The sequence below is a fragment of the Nicotiana tabacum genome, chromosome 9 (assembly GCF_000715075.1).
Source record: "Nicotiana tabacum cultivar K326 chromosome 9, ASM71507v2, whole genome shotgun sequence".
Lineage (NCBI taxonomy): Eukaryota > Viridiplantae > Streptophyta > Magnoliopsida > Solanales > Solanaceae > Nicotiana > Nicotiana tabacum.
In genome coordinates, this window is record NC_134088.1 from 64,396,156 (window position 1) to 64,416,800 (window position 20,645).

Below are 20,645 nucleotides of genomic sequence, written 5' to 3' on the forward strand. Positions count from 1 at the left end.
CATGTGCAGATCCAGGTTTGTACGGTTCTGGCGGTCGCTGAGTTCATGCGCAGGCTAATTATTAGAGACTTACGAGGTAGCTGCCTGCGTCCGCAGTCCTTGTTTCTCCTTTCTTATTATCATTTCTCTCTTGTATTGGCATTTGGCACAGACTGTAGTAGACTCTGTTTCTAGATTTGGTTATTAGATGCTCATGACTTAGTGACACCCCGATGTCAGGCTATTTTTCCGCACTTATGTTTTTTAGGTTGCACCCCCCCCCCCCCCCCCCGTTTTATGAAATATTCCTGTTATTTTAAATGTCTTAATTTATTTTTGTTAAATTTTGAAAGTGGTTTTGGAAAGGTCGGCTTGCCTAGTATCACGATAGGCGCCATCACGACGGGTTAGGTTTTGGGTCGTGACAACCAATAGCCAGGAACAACTCATAACAATATAACTAAAGCGGTACAAGTAATAATTCACAGATATATAATGCTCATTTCATTCACAGATCCGGAAAATAGGCATTCTTTTCAAGTACAACAGTAAAACCTATTCTTTTACCGAAATCTCCAAAATATGAATAAATTTGTATAACTGTGATTTTTCCCAAAACATTCAACAGGTAAATGTTTTATTATCAAATGGCATGAGGAAAATACATCTCTATTCCTACATGTCAATGTGTATGTGATGTCATGAATGACGCAATATCGTACGACATGAGGAGAATGCATCTCTATGCATGTATGTCAAGTGTGCATATCGAATGCAATGCAGTGATAAAACCATATGCATACTCTCAGAGTATCAATACTCAGTCCTCACAGTCACTAAGTCCTCCAAATCACTCGGCACTCGCACTCGTACTCGACACTCACACTCAGTAGGTACCTGCGCTCACTGTGGGTGTGCAAACTTCGGAGAGGCAAATTCAACCCAAGGCTACAATAATCCAATCATGGCATGAATCAATAAAGCATGCTGCATCGTGCAGCCCGATCCCATAAACATCCTCACAATCAGGACCTCGACTTCACTCAGTCATCAATCTCTCCAGTCTCTCGGTCTCACAATATCATGAAAATCATCCCAAAATAATGATATTATGTATCAATAAATAGCAATAGAGACTGAGATATGATACGCCAATGAATGAGTATGACTGAGTATGTAACTGCAATTTAAGCAAATAACCTAACCGCAGACATGACCTCAGTGGGTCCCAACAGAATAAGCATATAGCCTAAATATGATTTCTAACATGGATCACAGCTCAATTACTCTAGCACATAGAGATTTCATGGATAACAACATGATTAAGAAGCTACACGGTACCACAGAAACAACCGAGTCATAATTCACACAGTGCACGCCCGCACGCCTGTCACATAGCATGTGCGTCACCTCAACACCAACACATAACAAGTATATATTCAGGGGTTTGTACCCTTAGTACCATATTTAGAAGTGTTACTTACCTCGAACAAGCCAAATCCAATACCGAACAAGCCAAACGATACTCCAAAAATACCATATCGCGCGTACCGACCTCCGAACGGCTCGAAACTAGTCAAAAGCAACTCAAATACATCAAATAATGCCTAAGGGAACAATTCCAAATAATAAAGGTCAAATCATTAATCAAAAGCCCAAAGTCAACTAAAAAGTCAAACCCGAGCACGCACCTTAGAACCCGACAAAACCTACAAAATCCGACAACACATTCAATTACTTGTCTAACCATACCAGTTTCACTCAAATCTGACTCCGAATCGATGTTTAAAACTCAAAAATTTACTCTATGAAACTTTAGACAAAAACTCCCAATTTCACTCTTGAAATCTTCAATCAAATGCCAAAAACGAAGATAGATTCATGAAATAAAATCAAAACTGAGTAGAGAACACTTATCCCAAACCATGTGGTGAAAATCGCCTAAAATATCGCTTCAATCCGAGCTCCATAGCTTCAAATATGATAAAATGGCTGAAATCTCCGAAATAGAGTACTTTATATTCACTGGACGAATCAATGAATCGCGATCGCAGAAATACCATCGCGATCACGAAGAAGAAAAATGCACTGCCCAAAATTACCCTACGCGATCGCGGAGCAACCTTCGCTAATGTGAAGAACTACCAACACTTCCCCCCAACAATACGCTATGCGATCGCGTAAATATTTATGCGAACGTGAAGCACACAAGCGATCAAGCTTCGTGAATGCTTCCCGTCTTATGCGAACGCGTTGAACAATTCCAGCTTTCAGCTTCCCGCCTCAACTCTACGCGAACGCGGTCTCCACCATGCGAATGCGAATAGTATCCAGCTCCAAGCTACACGATCACGGCCCTACAACCGCGACCGCAGTTATGAAATTTCCCAGCTTCAAGTTTTCCACTATGCGATCGCATCACATACTTGGTGATCGCGAAGACCAATCGAGGCACCAGAAACCAGAACACACCAACAATCAAACATTAAGTAAAAATGCTTTGATTCCACTCCGAAACTTACCCGAGCCCCTTGGGGCCCCGTCCAAATATGCCAACAAGTCCCATAACATAACACGGACATACTCGAGACCTTATATCGCGCATAACAATATCAAAATGACGAATCGCACCTCAAATCAAACTTAATGAACTTTTGAACTTTCAACTTTCAAAACTCACGTCGAAACATATCAAATCACCCCGGAATGAACTCAAATTTGTACACAAGTCCCAAATGACATAACGAAGATATTTCAATTTCCGGAACCACAATCCGAACCCGAGTTCATCAAAGTCAACGCCCGGTCAAACTTATGAACTTTTCAAACCTTCAAATTTTTAACTTTCGCCAATAAGCGTCGATACCTTCTAGAAATATCCAAATGCAAATCCGGGCATACGTCCGAGTCCAAAATCACCATCCAAACCTAACGAAACCATCAAAACTCCAAACCGATGTCAAATACTAAAAAGTCAAACTTGCTCAACTCTTCCAACTTAAAACTTCAATCATGAAATTCATTCTTCTAAATCACTTCCGAAACACCTGAAAATCAAAATCGACGATTCACGCAAGTTATAATACATCATACGATGCTGCTCAAGACTTGAAATAGCTGAACGGAATTATAAATACTCAAAACGCCAGGCCGGGTCATTACAGTGATTAACATGTATCCAAATGAATAATTAAATACATAATATATCATATGCAAATAAAGTATGCAATTAACTTTATGTTTTTAAAATGAAATGATTAAGGTATATCGAATTATATAGAATATATAAAGTGTACAAAGAGTTATGTTTTGAAAGAATAGACTAAGTGTGAATTAATTTCGATAAAGAATGATTAAATATGTAAACAAATATGCAACAAGAATGGAGTATGAAAAGTAGTAAAAATATATTAAATAATCGTATCGTAGTGTGATTTGAATAATATAAAAGCATTGTGCTTAAAACTACATATTGGCTCAAAGAATTTAAACAAAGATTCGAATTTTACAAGAATAAGATTAAAAAAATCTACTTCGATTAGAAGACAAAACTTTGAATGAGTGATTAAAGTATGAGAGAACATGCATTAATGAGTTAAGTAGAAAAGGAATGATTATTTGCATATGAGTAATTTGACCAAAGGAACAAAGTGTGAAAATATTAGCATGAATGAGTAAGTGTTAAAGGAATGAAAATATAAGATATTATGTAGTGATATGTGGAATGTTTATAAATTAACTAAATGTATATTAATTAAAGGATACAATTTGGAAGTTTTTGATTTATGTGCAAAGATTAACTATTTGCGTGAAAAGCTAGAAATAGAAATTTACTCTAAATAATTGGTAAGAGTGAAAAAGAATAATCTTTGAACAATCTTAGTAGATGATGAATAAACTAAAAAAATTAATTTAATGAATGTAATGAGTATGGTATAGAAAAAATGTATCCAAATATTTATGACATAGAAAATTATCCTATCAATACAAAGAAATATTCGCACTAAAAAAGAGTTATCATTCAATGAGTAACTAAAGACCATCTCTCGATTCATGGTCTTGAAACACAAATTATGAGTCAAGCCCAAATTACTACAAGGCCCAAGTCGCTCAAATAAAAGCACACCAATTCAATTCTAATATCTTTACAAATTATGTCTACTCAAAATGTGTTAGTTGAAGAATAGTTTACATATAGAGAGGTCCGAAGGCATGCTAGTATAGCTTTAAGAAAATACGATAAAATAATTTATTTTTATTTTCATGAAAAGAGGATGGCATGTTTTATTTTAGCTATACAACTAACCTAATTGATTATTTGTATGTCAATTCTAATTTATTAACAAAGTTTAATATACATATTTGAAAACCTAAGTGTCCATACAAATTATGTGAATTATGTAATGTACAATGTTACAAGTTAACCGGATTATTTCTAAATGCAATTCACCCTGAGTGTTTCGCAAATAGGTAAACATCAAAGCAAGCAAGCAAACACAATATTTATCTACTACTTTACTATACTTTACGTTTTGGATATATCCAAGAATAGGAAGTGCAAAGCGGGGAGCTTTGACGGGGACACATCTTTTCGTCTTTGGGTGACGTCTCCCGAAAGCAACTTTATGTGATATTACCTCGCAAGACGAGAAAAGTAAAATTATTAGTAAAGTATAAAGCAAAATAATAAACTAATTCATTTTTTCTTGAAATGACTTTATTTAAAGGCATTTTTAGAACATTGTCATTTAAAAATAATTTAAGAAAATAGTTTTGAAAAATTATTTTTGTTTATTTGAAAATGGTTAAGTAAATACATTTTGGAAATCAATTCTCTGAAAAAATGTTTTTGAAGATATTCTTTGGAAAGTAGTTTTTGGAAAATAGTTTTAAAACAATATAGAAAAATATTCTTTTGAAAATTATTTAAATTTTTTTTTGGAGGCTCGGATGGTGTATGCCATATAGCAATAAGATATTAGAACGCGAACACCGACTTGGTAGCAACTCCGGTGGCCAATCATGTTGCTTCCTGAAGCACAAACATTCACATTCTCGTCTTTTATTTTTCCTTTGGCTTTCGTCATCGCCTCATAAATGTATTTTGGTTTCAGATCCGAGGGACGGTGTAGTAACATGTCCTTTATCAGTCAAAATTCATCACAAGGCCTCAAAAATTTTGTTCTCATCGACCTAATTTAACAACGCAGTATCTCATTCAAATCAGTCAAGGTCCACTACGAAGGATCATCGAAACAAATAGTGAGGCAAGAACAAACACTGCAAAATTCTCGAAACATAAATCGTCAAAATACAGTAGGCAACAGTCCAAAATAGGCAGCATCGTCACAAATTACAACAGTTGAACGAATCCAAAGGACAAAGAAATACAAAGATAATTATTTAGCAAAATCTTTTGCCTTTGGTACAAATTCGAGCAAACGAATAGGAAGTAATATGGTGAGTTTAATGAACCACTTTCAGCAACACAACATAGGCAACATTAGGCAGAATAATAAACATGTCAAATCCCTCACAAAGTCTATCATTAGCATATAGAACAACAACGAAAAGGGGTTGCCAGAAAAACGTCAATCCGGCCAGAATAACCAACAGCAGCAATGGTATCACAATGTCACTATAACCAAATAAGCCACACAAAATAATGAACGCATCACAAAAGAAAGGAGGTTCGCCAGAGATCTGGCTAAATAACAAAGGTTGACACCGAACGACGAAAAGCAATGGTTGTTGGCGTTACTTCCACGGTGAACGCCAGAGTAACGCCTAACGTCAAAGAAGTCACCGACGTTAGCTTCATTTCCGGCCAGATTCAAAAAATCCCAAACCTCTCCTTTTTTGATAGCCTATAAGAAGGAAGAAAAAGGAGAGTGAGTAACGGAAGATGGCGAAAATAGAGGTCCAAATCTTCCGCTTTCCATGGAGGAAGCCGGTGTTTGAGTTTTCGGATATATCGAAAGCCAACGAGATCGAACACTCAAAGCTAACAAACGATTAGGAAAATGGGTAAATGGGGATGACTGCTAGCGATGGCTGCTGGTGGCTGGCCGGCTAAGAAAATAGGGGGAGGGAGGAGCTTGGTGGTAGATCTCTCAAGTGAGACAGAAGATGGAGCTCTCAAAGGGGTTAGCGTCTGTTCTCCATTTTGGATAATGATAGAATGAAAAATATTTAGGGTTTCTCCTATAAAAATGTGATGGGATTGTGTTTGTGTAGTGTAATGACCCGACCGGTCATTTTGAGCTCTATCAAGTCGTTCAGCGGTTTGAGGCCTTGAGTAGCTTCACTTCAGGTATATTGACTTGTACATGTTGTCGGAATTGAATTTCGGAAAATTCTGAGTTGATTTGGAATGAAAATTCTAATTTTGGAAGCTTTAAGTTGGAAGAATTGACTAAGGTGTGACTTTTGAGTAAACGACCTCGGAATCGGGATTTAAAGGTTCCAACAGGTTCGTATTATGATTTTGGTCTTAAGAGCATATCCTGATGTTGATTTGGAGGTCCATAGGTCATTTCGGCGTCAATTGGTGAAAGTTAAAAATTTGATAATTTTTGGAAAGTTTGAAAGGGAGTGAATTTTTTGATATCAGGGTCCAATTCCGATTATGGACATGGGAGTAGGTCCGTAATATCAATTATGACTTGTGTGCAAAATTTGAGGTCAATCAGACTTGATTTGACAGGTTTCAGCGGCAGATGCGCAGAAGCGGACATGGTCCATAGGAGCGCGTGCACAGAAGCGCCTCTTGGCCGCAGAAGCGGAAGCACAGATTCGCATTTGGGTCCATATATGCGGACGTGCCTGGACTAAGTTAGGACCACACCTGTGATGAAAATTCCGCAGGTGCGGCTGGTGTTCCGCAGATGTGGAAAGTTGGATGGGCAGAGCTTCAAGGGGAGATTTTCATCAAGCAACACAAGCTAAGTGATTCCCACTAAATACATGGTTTGTATAAGGATTTAAACATGGAAATTAGTAGAAATTGGGGGGGTTTTGGTAAAAAAACCTAGAATTTATATTTTTGGAAATTGACCACGAAATTAGACATGGAATTTGGAATAAGTTATATATTTTAGTTCGTGGTGTTATGGGTAAAGTTTACCTTCAAAAATTTTCAGAATTCGGCAACGTGGGCCCGAGGGTTGGTTTTATAGACTTTTCGAACGGAGTTGGAAATTTGGTTAAATTGATTAATTAGGGGTATTAGAGTATCTTTTGATTGGTTTGCACATTATTTGAATAGTTTTGGATCGACGAGATTTGGTTTGGGGTGTTTGAGGGGCGTTGGAGCCAGTTATGGAACTTCGGAGCGAGGTAAGTATCATGTCAAATTCTGTGAGGGGAAAACTACCCCTAGGTGATCTATTTGTTATGTGTTACTTATTGCGGGGGCTACGTACGCACAAGGTGACGAGAGTCTGTGCATAGCTAGATTCATATCACGTCCGGGTAGACTTAGGTTCACACCATGCTATAGCTATACTACTTGAGTTGTCTCCTGCTTATTAAATTCCTTTATTTTACGTTACGACATGAGACTAGACTTGTGTAGAGTAATGGACTTAATAATGTAGAGATTTGATGGGATTCATGATTAGCTGCTATATAATTATACTCCTCTTACGAATTCCTCCCGCGTTATGCGTTCTTATAAATAAGTTTCCCTTACAAATTTATAACTCACACGTCTATTCGTGAGTGGGGTCAAGGACCCATCAAAGCTTCTTATTCTAGTGAGATCGGGCCATTTGCCTCGGCAGGATAGATACATCTGTGGTTCGTGCCGTTCGATCCTCGGCAGTTGCATACTATGATGGATCGGGCCGCACGCCTCGGCAGGATTATGTACCACACTCTCATGGGAGCGGGCCATTTGCCTCGGTAATAAAATAGATGTATCTATGGTTCGAAAATATTATGATGGATCGGGGCGTACGCCTCGGCATTTTTATAAAATATTCTTATGAAGTCGTGCATAATAGTTGGCAAGAAGCCAGCATATCTGTGAGCTTTTCCTGATTGAACTGTGACGACCTATTTGGTAAGGACCATTATATATATACTCCAATTGAGGAGGTAGCTACTAGCTGAGAGTTTGAGTTATTGCTGAAAGGAGGATTGTACCACGTGTTATACTTGTTATTTCGCTTATTTACTTTGTCTCGCACCTGTTTACTTCTATTGTATCTGTCTTATTAGACAACTAGTAAGTGTCGATGTCGACCCCTCGTCACTACTTCTCTGGGGTTAGGCTATATACTTATTGGGTATGTATTGATTTACGTACTCATACTACACTTGCTGCACTTTTTGTGCAGGTACATATATGTCTGATGGTCTTTTGGGCGCAACGGCGCAGCTGTTGCGGGGACTTTACTGTGAGCTACATTCCATGTCACACTACACAGCCTACAGAGTCCCTATTAGAGTTATTTATATTTTCCTGTCTAATTTGTATTCTAGACATATGTTGTATTTTATTATATTTTCTAATTGATGCTCATGCACTTATGACACCGGGTTTTGGGGGTTTCCTTCTGGGTACGCATTATGATGGTTCTTGTAAACATTTTTTATTTACTTTGTAAATTCTATTTTATACTGTTCAATTAAGGAAAAATTATGATTTTAAAATACTATAATGAGTAGTTAAAGTTAATCATTCACTGTTGGCTTGCCTGACGGCAGTGTTAGGCGCCATCACGACCTTTAGTGGATTTTGGGTCGTGACAGCTTGGTATCAAAGCGTTAGGTTCACTTAGGTCTCACGAGTCATGAGCAAGTCTAGTAGAGTCTTGCGTATCGGTACAGAGACATCTGTACTCATTTTCGAGAGGCTACAGGGCTGTTAGGAGCACTTTCCTTCTTGATTTCCTCATCGTGCAGTTTGATTCCATTGATTCTTGTGCCTTTATTTCCTTCCTACTCTATCTTACGCGACGGGGAGCGCCTGTTGTCAATTGGGTGTCGAGGAGTTGTATTGTTTCTACAGACATGGTGCGGGATGTTTTCCCTGCGTGTTCAGACATGTTATTATTTATATTGGTCAAAAATATAAGAAGGTCAAGTTACATCGATGTCATGTCGCATCAATGTCTAGTTACATAAATGTCTTGTCAGATCATATGTTGACGGGACATTCAATTTGACCGGACTTGATTCGTATTTTTGTATTAAATTCTACTGGCTTCCGTGTAATTAATAGACTATGCTATATAAGAAAAATGTTTATTTAATCAATAAATATTGTAGTATTTATTTAAAATTGTAACTACTTCGATGACGTAGTAATTATTATTTTTATTTTTTGAAAAGATAATGAATTGATAGAATATCCTAATATTTGATAAATAGGACAATCATCAATAAATTGTTCGAAGTTTAGAAAAATGCACCAAAAATTGTAGCATTTAACTAATTGCAATAAATGATAGAAATTTCCATATTTTTTAAAAATAGGAATAATTATCAATAAATTGCATTATAGTTAAAAATGTGAAAAATGCTATATTTTATTATTTTTTGACAAGGAAGCCTGCAAAATTTAATTTTTAAATACGGAGGGTCAAAACTGAGTGTCAATAACTCCCCCTCTTTATGACCGAACTCTGGTATTTGAGTTGCCTACATATCTCGGGTTGAACGAAAATCAGGTCGCGTGTAGTTCTGAGATGTTGACTACTACTTATGAATCGTAGCATCATGGAGTGGCAGACGAATGTTCGAGGACGAAAAGGTTTGTGTGATCTCGACATTGCTTCCAAGATTTCCCCAATGTCAGACTGTGATAACACGGGACGTGAATGTTGAATAATGGATGGATCGATTTGAATGGATTTCGATGCGGATGCGGTCGGGCACTGTGTTGAGTTTTCCTACATATCTCGGATGTAACGAGAATCAGATCGGTTGTAGTTCGGGAAGGCGATGGGATGATTTTTGATTTTGAAAGTTGACCCAGCGTCAAGCTGTGACAATACTAGGTGTTTTATTTGATTATGGGGGTTCAGATTTCCTACACACCCCATGCCAATAGGAAATAAGAACGATATTTGGGATATGACGTCGATTGCTGTTGGAAAGCTCGACGTCTGTCCTCAAAATCTACCCCAGTTTGTTGATAGAAGATAATTCCATGTTGTGTTGCCTCTTTGATCAGTAGAGTTGACGAGGTGTGGACTATGCTTCCATTTGATTTGAGAAAGATGGATATGTGATTGTTTGAATGAAATTGGGTCCCGGGTTGGAACTCTAATTTGAAAGGGACCTGGGCTAGATACTGGTCCGAAGTGATTGGAGCACTTTAATTTTTGAAGGAAATTCGGAATGTGTACCGGTTCAAAGTGATCACTTTAATTTCTGAAAGAAAATCCGAGCTGAATACCGGTCCGAAGTGATCGGAGCACTTGATTGTAAACCGACTGGTAGTTACAGTTCCAAACGATATCGGAGCATTTAAATCTACAATACCCGTATTGGAAGGTGGGCTCCTGTAAAATTAAATTTGAAATAAAATGCCCATTGTTCAGGAGGGCGCCTGGAAAATGATAAAAAAAAAGGTTCTGTTATTAATGACTCAGGCAGGCAATAGATGCAAAAGATAGAATTTAAAATGATATGGCCGGGTCTGACTAAGACTGCCTACGTATCCAATCGGAATTAGGCCAAAACGTAGTTCAATTACAAAAGATGACTGAATTCGATGTAGATTGCCTACGTATTCCTACCAAAGAAAATCAAGTCGAGGCGTAGTTCCGAATATATATAGAAATGAATTTTTTTGTTTTCTATTATAAGAGTGGGACTGCACCCTACGTGGGTTGCCTACATACCCCCTTTCCCCCGTGGGAAGTCAGGTCGGGCGTAGTTCTGTTACAACAAAACCTAACCCTACTGTCAATAAAACTTGACTCTTTCTGTTTTTTGTGTCTTTTGCTGTTTTGTAGATTTTTGTAAAGAATATTTGAAAATTTGAGAAGTAAAGAAACATTGTGATTTATTGATCAATTATCTTTTGACTTGACTTTGGCTGGTACCAACAATTAGCTTTGTACATAGTAATTTTCACCATATACATTCAGACAAACCGAGATCAGCTTATGGGTAATTCCTATAGCTTTGAGTGGTACCTCATGTATACCTATGTTCGACAAGATTTCTTCGTCTTGCTTCAATCAAAGGTTTTGAATTCTTCCTAACCCATATTTCAAGTACCCTCACCACAAAGAAGTCCTAAGTTTCATACATATTTGAAGTATTTTTGTATTTTGACTTTAGGACATTTTGCGAAACACACTCACACTCAGAATGACATTCAATGCAAGCGATTGAGATACCATATGCTTGACTTTCATATGAGTATCCACTAATATGAGAAAACTTAGAGTAGGATCACGTGGGGCTTTGCTCATTAGCTTGTAATGTAAGCTTGGGGACGCGTAGGATATTCATTTGGGGATAAAAGTGACTAATCCACCATGAGCAATCCATCCGTATTTTCGGAGTTCAAACCATGCTTCGACGCTTGATCTTGTTCGGCTCGATGTCATTTTCTTTGCTTTGACTTCTTTTGAATTTGTAGGAGATTCTTCTTCCTTTTCAGAGGTTTTTCCTTTTCTTTTCCTTTTTTCATTTGAAGTTTCTCCTGCTTTGCAGGAGTTGTTCCTTTTTTTTTACTGGAGTTCCTCGTATTTGAATTTGTGGAGTTTTCTTCTCTTTTTTTTTTTCGAATCTGCGGAAATTGTTTCCTTCTTATTGGGTCCTCCTTTTAGATTTGCGGAGTTTCCTCTTTCTTTTTCTGAAGTCATATCTTTGGTTGTCTTGGACTTTGCATCTTTTGCCTTTTTATACTCGTCACCTTCACTTTGGCCTTCGTCCGAAGTTATACGTTTTCAGTGCGCTCGAGGAGGTTGGGCCAAGAGAGGGGTAATGCATTTAGCACCAAAAAATGTATGGGCTAAGATGTGGTTGTCAAAGAAAAGGCTTAAGGCTCAAAGGGGGGAAACGCTAGGGAATGACGTCATTTGGTAGGCTAGTAAGGCTCTATCGGGTCAAAGAAGGCCTACGATGCTTTCCCAAACCAAGCGTTACTCAGAATTTCGCCTCAACAGACATTCAGGCCAAGTTATAGATCTGCAATGCAATGTAATGAATTCTAATCTAGGCTCACCACACAATGCATATGAAACAATGAGGTCGACTTTGTTCTTACCCTAACTGTTGGCATGAGATTCTTTCAAATGTCACTAAGGTAAAATTGGGAGGTACCGCAAGAGTCTATGGTTTACCTGAAGCTGATCCTCTCAGTCATACCACTTAAATATTTGTTCTTTCTCATGCACACTCCTAACTATGTTGGCACCAAGCAAGTCAATATTTGATGATTTTTTCTTACCCTTTTTTTTTTATTTTGATAAATAGGACCAAAGTCAAAGGAAAGTTTCCCCTCTTCTTTTTTTGATAAGAGGAAGGGTGCCCTTTATTTTTTGGATTTTTGGATTTCGACTTAGCAATAATTTTTTGAATTTTTGACTTAATCAATTATTTGTGATTTTGAAAAAATGAGATCGAAGCCAAAGGTTGCCTACATATCTCGTTGAAATGAGAATCATGTCAAGCGTAGTTCAGGAAGGGTGGAAAGAAAATATTTTTAAATTTTTATTTCATTTTGTTTTTTGAATTTTTTAATTAATCAATTTTTTGTGATTTTTTATGGAGAGAACTGAATATAAAATGGGCTTTGTAGTTACCGTTCCGATGCGATATTAGAGCATTGAAAGTTAGACGGGCTTTGTAGTTACCATTTCGTATAGGAGCATGGACAGGAAAGTAAAATGACGGGCTGTGTATCGTTCCATATAGGAGCATTGTTAGTACGGGGTTGGGTACCGTACCGTTTAGGAGCGCTGACAGAAAAGTAAAATGACGGGTTGTGTACCATTTCCTATAGGAGCATTATTAGTACGGGGTTGGGTACCATTTCATTTAAGAGCGCTGACATGAAAGTAAAATGACGGGCTTTATTTCCATATAGGAGCATTATTAGTATGGGGCTGGGTACCATTCCATTTAGGAGCGCTGATAAGAAAGTAAAATGACGAGTAGTGTACCGTTCTGTGTAGGAGCATTGATTGTTAGACGGGGCTGGGTACCGTTCCATTTAGGAGCGCTGACAGGAAAGTAAAATGACGAATTGTGTACCGTTCCGTATAGGAGCATTGATTGTACGGGGCTGGGTACCGTTCCGTTTAGGAGCGCTGACATTAAAAGTAAATGACGGGTTGTATACCATTCCGTATAGGAGCATTGTTAGTACGGGGCTGGGTACCCATCCGTTTAGGAGCATTGTTAGTTCGAGGCTAGGTACCGTTCTATTTAGGAGCACAGACATGAAAGTAAAATGATGGGTTGTGTATCGTTTCATATAGGAGCATTGTTAGTACGGGGCTGGGTACCATTCCGTTTTGGAGTGCTGACAGAAAAGTAAAATGACGGGTTGTGTACCATTTTGTATATGATCATTGAATATTAGATGGGCTGTGTACCGTTCCGATGCGATATCGGAGCATAGACGGGAATGAAAATCTCCGCACGATGGGAGTGACAAGAAAGAAAAATCTCTGCATGATGGGAGTATTTTTTTTTTTAAAAAAAAAGATCGAACCCGAGAATGGTCCTTGATGGATGATTGTTGTTTGATTTTTTGAAAAATAAGACCGAACCCGAAGGTTGCCTACGTACCTTGTCGAAACGAGAATCAGGTCAGGTGTAGTTCGGGAAGGTTAGAGACAAATGGGAGATGTTTTGGATTTTTTCTTTGAATTTCCTCAAGGGAAAAGAATTATATTTTAGATTTTGATATTGATGTCTCACAGGGAGACTTTTAGAGCAGCAACAGAGGAAGATGTATATGTGTTTAATTTTGATTTTTTTGAAATGATCTTTTCGCAAAGATCTTCGTTCAACTGTGACCCAAGTGGCCAGGCTTGACCTAGTCGTCCAGTTAAGGATGAGAAAAATCGGAACCATGACAGGTTGCCTACGTGTCTTGACACGAGGTCAAGAATAAGGCATACGTAGTTCATGAAGATTAAGGATAGAGGAAGATTTTTCGGACTTCATTGAATTTCCTCAAGGAGGAATTATGCGGGGGTATGTTTTTGGATTTAAATTTTCCTTTGATGTCTACAGAAAGACTTCGAAGCAACAAAGGAGATTATATACATATTGTTTTTATTATTTCAGAGATGACCCTTTCGCAAGGATCTTCGGTTAACTGTGACCCAAGTGGACAGACATGATCGACTCGTCCAATTAAGGACGAGAAACACCGGACCCATGACGGGTTGACTACGTATCTTGACACAAGGTCAAGAATCAGGTACGCGTAGTTCGTGAAGATTGGAGAGTATGAGGTATGAATTTCAACACTTCTTTTACTCTCCTATTTCAAGGCATTTCAACTAACTATATTAATTGCATCAAAGATATGTATGAAATGCAAGAGTATAGACAAACTCAGAGCGATTCCTCGTTGTACCCATGATTGGGTGTGGTATCTCTGGAGTTAAAGAGATTTTTCCTCCAGAAGATGTGCCCCAGCGTCTCCTTCGAATAGTTTCCTCGATGCCCATGACTGCTTGCGAGACAATTGTTGTGGTTGTCTCCCAATTAACTTGAGGGATGTTTTGTTGCGACCTTCCAGCTGTCCATAGGAACCTTTTGGTTATTGCCTCCGGCTATTAGCCGGGGCAATTATCTGATGCAGATATAGAAATATAGTGAGAGTAGTGCTGTCACAAAATGATGGAATCAAGAATGGTAACTAACACTCCCCTGATTATTCGGTTGATGTTCCACAATGTCCGATGCCGGATGCTATTTCCTGTGCAGTCCCAGGATGATGCACCTTTCGACTGTCCATATGAACCATTTATGATCATCCCCGGTTGATAACCAGGAACAATGTTATGATCTGAATATAAAAAAGTGGTGAGAGCAGTGAAGTCACGAAAAATTATGGAGTTCATTGTAAAACTATTACTCCCCTAATTATATGACTGATGCTCCACCAAGTCCAAGACCAAATGTTATCTCCCGTGAAGTGCCCGGGATGATGTACCTGCAAAACTAAACGGAGAAAATGTTAGAGTCCCTACAGAAAAATATTACATAATTGAGAGGGTGCGGAGTTAGGTCGTGCAGCTAGTGGTGTATCCGATTGTGATTGGGAACACGATGTCAACATTCCTTGATAGTTTCAGAGATGATGTTGTCCCTTCTGCGTCCAAAGAAAAATTCTTAGTTCGAGGGAGGGAAGTTGATTCATGTTGACCTGAGGCTTTGCTCGTTCTTCTTTTTTTGTCCGAGTCATGCGGGAATGACACTCCTCGAAGGGTGACTAACAACATTCCCCTGTAACAAAACGGGTTGACTTGTATCGAATATCTGAATTTGGAAAGTGGGAGTGGACATCATGACTCCACTGCCAGATGTTTGAAGAAAGGATTTGCATCCCATATGTTGGGATTTAAGTCGAGTGATGGTTAGAGCAAAGTTGGCATGGTATTTTGATTTTTGGATTTTTGGTGAAATTTGGTTGACGCTCTCGGAGATTTCTGGGTTGAGAGCATCATTGCACTGTTCCAAAAGAATTGCCTCAATTTCTAGTACTAAGAAAATTATTTTGAAACAGTAGGGAGACTGAACCCTTATGTAGGGTTGCCTACGAATCTTGCCAAGGCAAGAATCAGGTCAAAATGTAGTTCGGGCTAACTACTGGAACTAAGAGATCTATATGGTTATCAAGAATAAGTGATTGTACTTTAAGAGAAATTGCGATTATGAATAAGAACTCTTGGCTAGGTGCGTGAAGATTGGTAACTCCTGAATAAGAGATAGATGATGGCATAACGCATGGATCTGTTTTAAATTACGGTAGTCAGTGGAAATGTGAAGTCTAATTGAGAAGGACATGTCAAATCAGTGGAAGATGTACCAAGTCGAATTGATGTATTTTTGGGAAAAGATGATATAGTCCAAAGGATGGTATGATTATAATGGATATTCATAAAGACCGGAATGGATATGTGTATTTGAAAGATCAAGATTCAACACAAATCAACCAGTGTTTAGTCAGACAAAGAGAACCTAACAGTAGGTAACAAGTAGAAGGCACATGTAACAGATAAAGAATACATAACAATAGCATATAGAGAATACATACCACATAAGAAAGGGTAACCTACAAAGAATATGTAACTAGTAGCAGATCTGGAATAACTAATCCAGCTAAAACAAGTTGCAACATCATATGTACAGTGACCTAGGAATTCTAAGAGTAGATTTACCTAGATTCGAGAATGAGTTAAGGACAACTGTGAGATGGTACGTAGTTAACCTCGTCTGCCAATCTTTAAAACTAGAGAGTTTTGAAAGAAAGTTCGGAGGGGTATAAAGACAACCCTCGCGTAACTTGTGTGTGATTGTGTACGACCAAGAGCCAATAGAAAAGTGATGACAATTCAATATGGCAGTACCAAAGCATGTGATAAAGAATATACAACCTGGGCATCTATGAAAGCATATACAACGTGATCATGATAAAGCATATACGGCCTGAAGCACATAACAGAGAATACATGACTTGAAGCACGCAACAGAGAATATGCAGCTTGAAGCACGTGACGAAGAATACACAACTCAAGGAAAATGACAAAGAATATACCTCTTGAACATCATGACAAGGAATAGACCCCATTGAAGCATGCGGCGAAGAATATACGACATGTATCAGAGAACATACAACTTGAAGCATGCGACAGAAAGAATGAAAGTTGGAGTATTAGAGAACCTATAATCCCTCAAGTAATTGATCGAATCCGCTGTGGTTAGAACCTGAAGTTTCCCCAGCAGAGTCGCCATGTTGTTGAACACTATTTTGCATGAGACAAAACAAGCTACAACTAATAATACTCTACAAGGTTGATTAAAGTTTAGAGTCTCCACCCAGCATTTAAGGTATACTAGGACACCTATACTACACTATATAATGTACACTAAATTATGATATGTGAAACCATTGAGATTCTAGGTAAGGGTTCAAGTTATCTCGAGGGGAAGGTGTTAGACATGCCTCAAGATCCACAAATGTGATTCCTGTGAACTCGATCAAATAAGGGAGATTCAAGTAAATACTCACTACTATTCACAAAGAATTCAAATAAGAGGGTTATTAACATATATCCAAATGAATAATTAAATACATAATAGATCATGTGCAAATAAAATATGTCATTGACTTTGTGTTTTGAAAACGAAATGATTAAGATATATTGAATCATATAGAATACATTAAGTGTAAAAAGAGTTATATTTTGAAAGAATAGACTAAGTGTGAAAATTAATTTCGACAAAGAATGATTAAATATGTAACAAAATATGCAACAAGAATGGAGTATGAAAAGTATTAAATATATATTAAAGAATTGTATCGTAGTGTGAGTTGAATAATATAAAAGAACTGTACTTAAAAACTACATATTGGCTTGAAGAATTTAAACAAAGATTCAAATTTCCCAAGAATAAGATTAAAAGAATCTACTTGCGATTTGAAGATAAAATTTTGAATGAGTGATTAAAGTATGAGAGAACATGCATTAAGGAGTAAAGTGAAAAAAAAAAAGGAATGATTATTTACATATGAGTAATTTGACCAAAGGAACAATGTGTGAAAATATTAGCATGAATAAGTAAGTGTTAAAAGAATGAAAATATAAGATATTATATAGTGATATGTGGAATATTTATAAATTAACTAAATGAATATTAATTAAAGGATACAGTTTGGAAGTTTTTGATTTATGTGCAAAGATTAACTATTTGAGTGAAAAGCTAGATATAGAAATTTACTCTAAATGATTGGTAAGAGTGAAAAAAAATAATTTTTGAACAATCTTAGTAGATAATGGATAAACTAAAAGAATTAATTTAATGAATGGAATGAGTATGGTATAGAAAAAATGTATCAAAATATTTATGACATAGAAAATTATCCTATCAATACAAAGAAATATTCGCACTAAAAAAGAGTTATCATTCAATGAGTAACTAAATACCATCTCTCGAGTCATAGTCTTGAAACATAAATTGTGAGTCAAGCCCAAATTACTACAAGGCCCAAGTCGCTAAAAGAAAAGCACAACAATTCAATTCTAATGTCTTTACAAATTATGTCTATTCAAAATGTGTTAGTTGAAGAATAATTTACATATAGAGAGGTCTGAAAGGCATGCTAGTATAGCTTTAAGAAAATACGATAAAATGATTTGTTTTTATTTTCATGAAAAGAGGATGAAATGTTTTATTTTAGGTATACAACTAACCAAATTGATTATGTGTATGTTAATTCTAATTGATTGACCAAGTTTAATATACATATTTAACAACCCAAGCGTTCATACAAATTATGTGAATTATCTAATGTATAATGTTACAAGTAACCGGAATATTACTAAATGCAATTCACCCTAAGTGTTTGAAAAATAGGTAAATATCAAAGCAAGCAAGAAAACATAATATTTATCTACTACTTTACTATACTTTGCGTTTTGGATACATCCAAGAATATGAAGTGTGAAGCGGGGAGCTTTGACGGGTACTTGTCTTTTCGTCTTTGGGTGACGTCTCCCGAAAGCAACTCCATGTGATAGTACCTCGCAAGACAAGAAAAGTAAAATTATTAGTAAAGTATAAAGCAAAATAATAAACTAATTTATTTTTTCTTGAAATGACTTTATTTAAAGACGTTTTTCGAATATTGTCATTTAAAAATGATTTAAGAAAATACTTTTAAATATTATTTTTGTTTTCTTTGAAAATGGTTAAGAAAATACTTTTTGGAAAGCAATTCTGTGAAAAAATGTTTTTCAAGATATCTTTTGGAAAGTAATTTTTGGAAAATATTTTTAAAATAATATAGGAAAACACTCTTTTTAAAATGATTTAAAAGAATTTTTGGAAGCTCAGATGGTGTATGCCATATAACAATAAGATATTAGAACATGAACGTCGACTTTGTAGCAACTCCGGTGGCCAACCATGTTGCCTCCTGAAGCACAGACATTCACATTCTCGTCTTTTGTTTTTCCTTTGGCTTTCGTCATCGCCTCATAAATGTATTTTGGTTCCGGATCCGAGAGACCGTGTAGTATCTTGTCTTTTATCAGTCAAAAATCATCACAAGGCCTCAAATATTTTGTTCTCATCGGCCTAATTTAACAACGCAGTATCTCGTTCAAATCAGTCAAGGTCCACTACAAACGTTCATCGAGAACAAACAGTGAGGCAAGAACAAACACTCCAAAATTCTCGAAACATAAATCATCAAAACACAGTAGGCAACGGTCCAAAAGAGGCAGCATCGTGACAAATTACAGCAGTTGAACGAATCCAAAGGACAAAGAAATACAAAGATAATTATTTAACAAAATCTTCTGCCTTTGGGACAAATTCGAGCAAACGACTAGGAAATAATATGGTGAGTTTAATGAACCATTTTCAGCAACACAACAAAGGCAATATTAGGTAGAAAAATAAACATTTCAAATCCCCTGGGGTTGCCGGAAAAACGTCAATCCAGCCAGAATATCCAACAGCAGCAATGGTATCACAATGTCACTATAACCAAATAAGCCTCACAAAATAATGAACGCATCACAAAAGAAAGGAGGTTCGCCGGAGATCTGGCCAAATAACAGAGGTCGACAGCGAAGGATGAAAAGCAATGGTTGTTGGCTTTACTTCCACGATGAACGCCAGAGTAACGCCTAACATCAAAGAAGTCACCGACGTTAGCTTCATTTCCGGCCAGATTCAAAACATCCCAAACCTCCCCTTTTTTGATAGCCTGTAAGAAGGAAGAAAGAGGAGAGTGAGTAACAGAAAATGAGCGAAAATAGAGGTCCAGATCTGCCGCTTTCCATGGAGGTAGCCGGTGTTTGAGTTTCCGGCTAGATCTAAAGCCAACGAGATCGAACCCTCAAAGCTAACAAACGATTAGGAAAATGGGAAAAAGGGGATAACTGCCAGCCATGGCCGTTGGTGGCTGGCCGACGACGAAAACAGGGGGGGCAAGGAGGAGCTTGGCGGCAGATCTCTCAAGTGATAGAGAAGATGGAGCTCTCAAAGGGGTTAGCGGTTGTTCTCCATTTTGGAGAATGAGAGAATGAAAAATGTTTAGGTTTTCTCCTATAAAAATGTGATGGGGTTGTGTTTGTGTAGTGTAAAATATAGGTAGGGTGTGGGTTAGGAAACTTAGGGGCCAAGATTTTTAGTAAAAAAAAAAGTAAATAACATAAAAGAAAATAGATGGTCAACAATGAAAGAAGGTCAAGTCACATCGATGTCATGTCGCGTCGATGTCTAGTCACATTAAATGTCTTGTCACATCGTATGTTGATGGAACATTGAATTTGACCGGACCTGATCCGTATATTTGTATTAAATTCCACTGGCTTCCATGTAATTAATAGACTATGCTATATAAGAAAAATATTTATTTAATCAATAAATATTGTAGTATTTATTTAAAATTGTAACTACTCTGATGACATAGTAATTAATTTTTTTTTTGAAAAGACAAT

The 20,645-nt window shown here is 37.2% G+C and overlaps 1 long non-coding RNA gene across 1 annotated transcript; it reads right to left on the reverse strand.

Annotated features, from left to right (window-relative positions):
- Positions 1 to 396: 396 nt before the first annotated feature.
- Positions 397 to 20,281, reverse strand: LOC107760627 (uncharacterized). Its single transcript, XR_012694898.1, has 4 exons — positions 18,620 to 20,281; positions 4,509 to 5,192; positions 1,671 to 3,026; positions 397 to 1,551 (listed from the first exon to the last, which is right to left on the reverse strand). It is a non-coding gene; the product is annotated as an uncharacterized LOC107760627 (long non-coding RNA).
- Between the last annotated feature and the right edge of the window lie 364 nt (positions 20,282 to 20,645).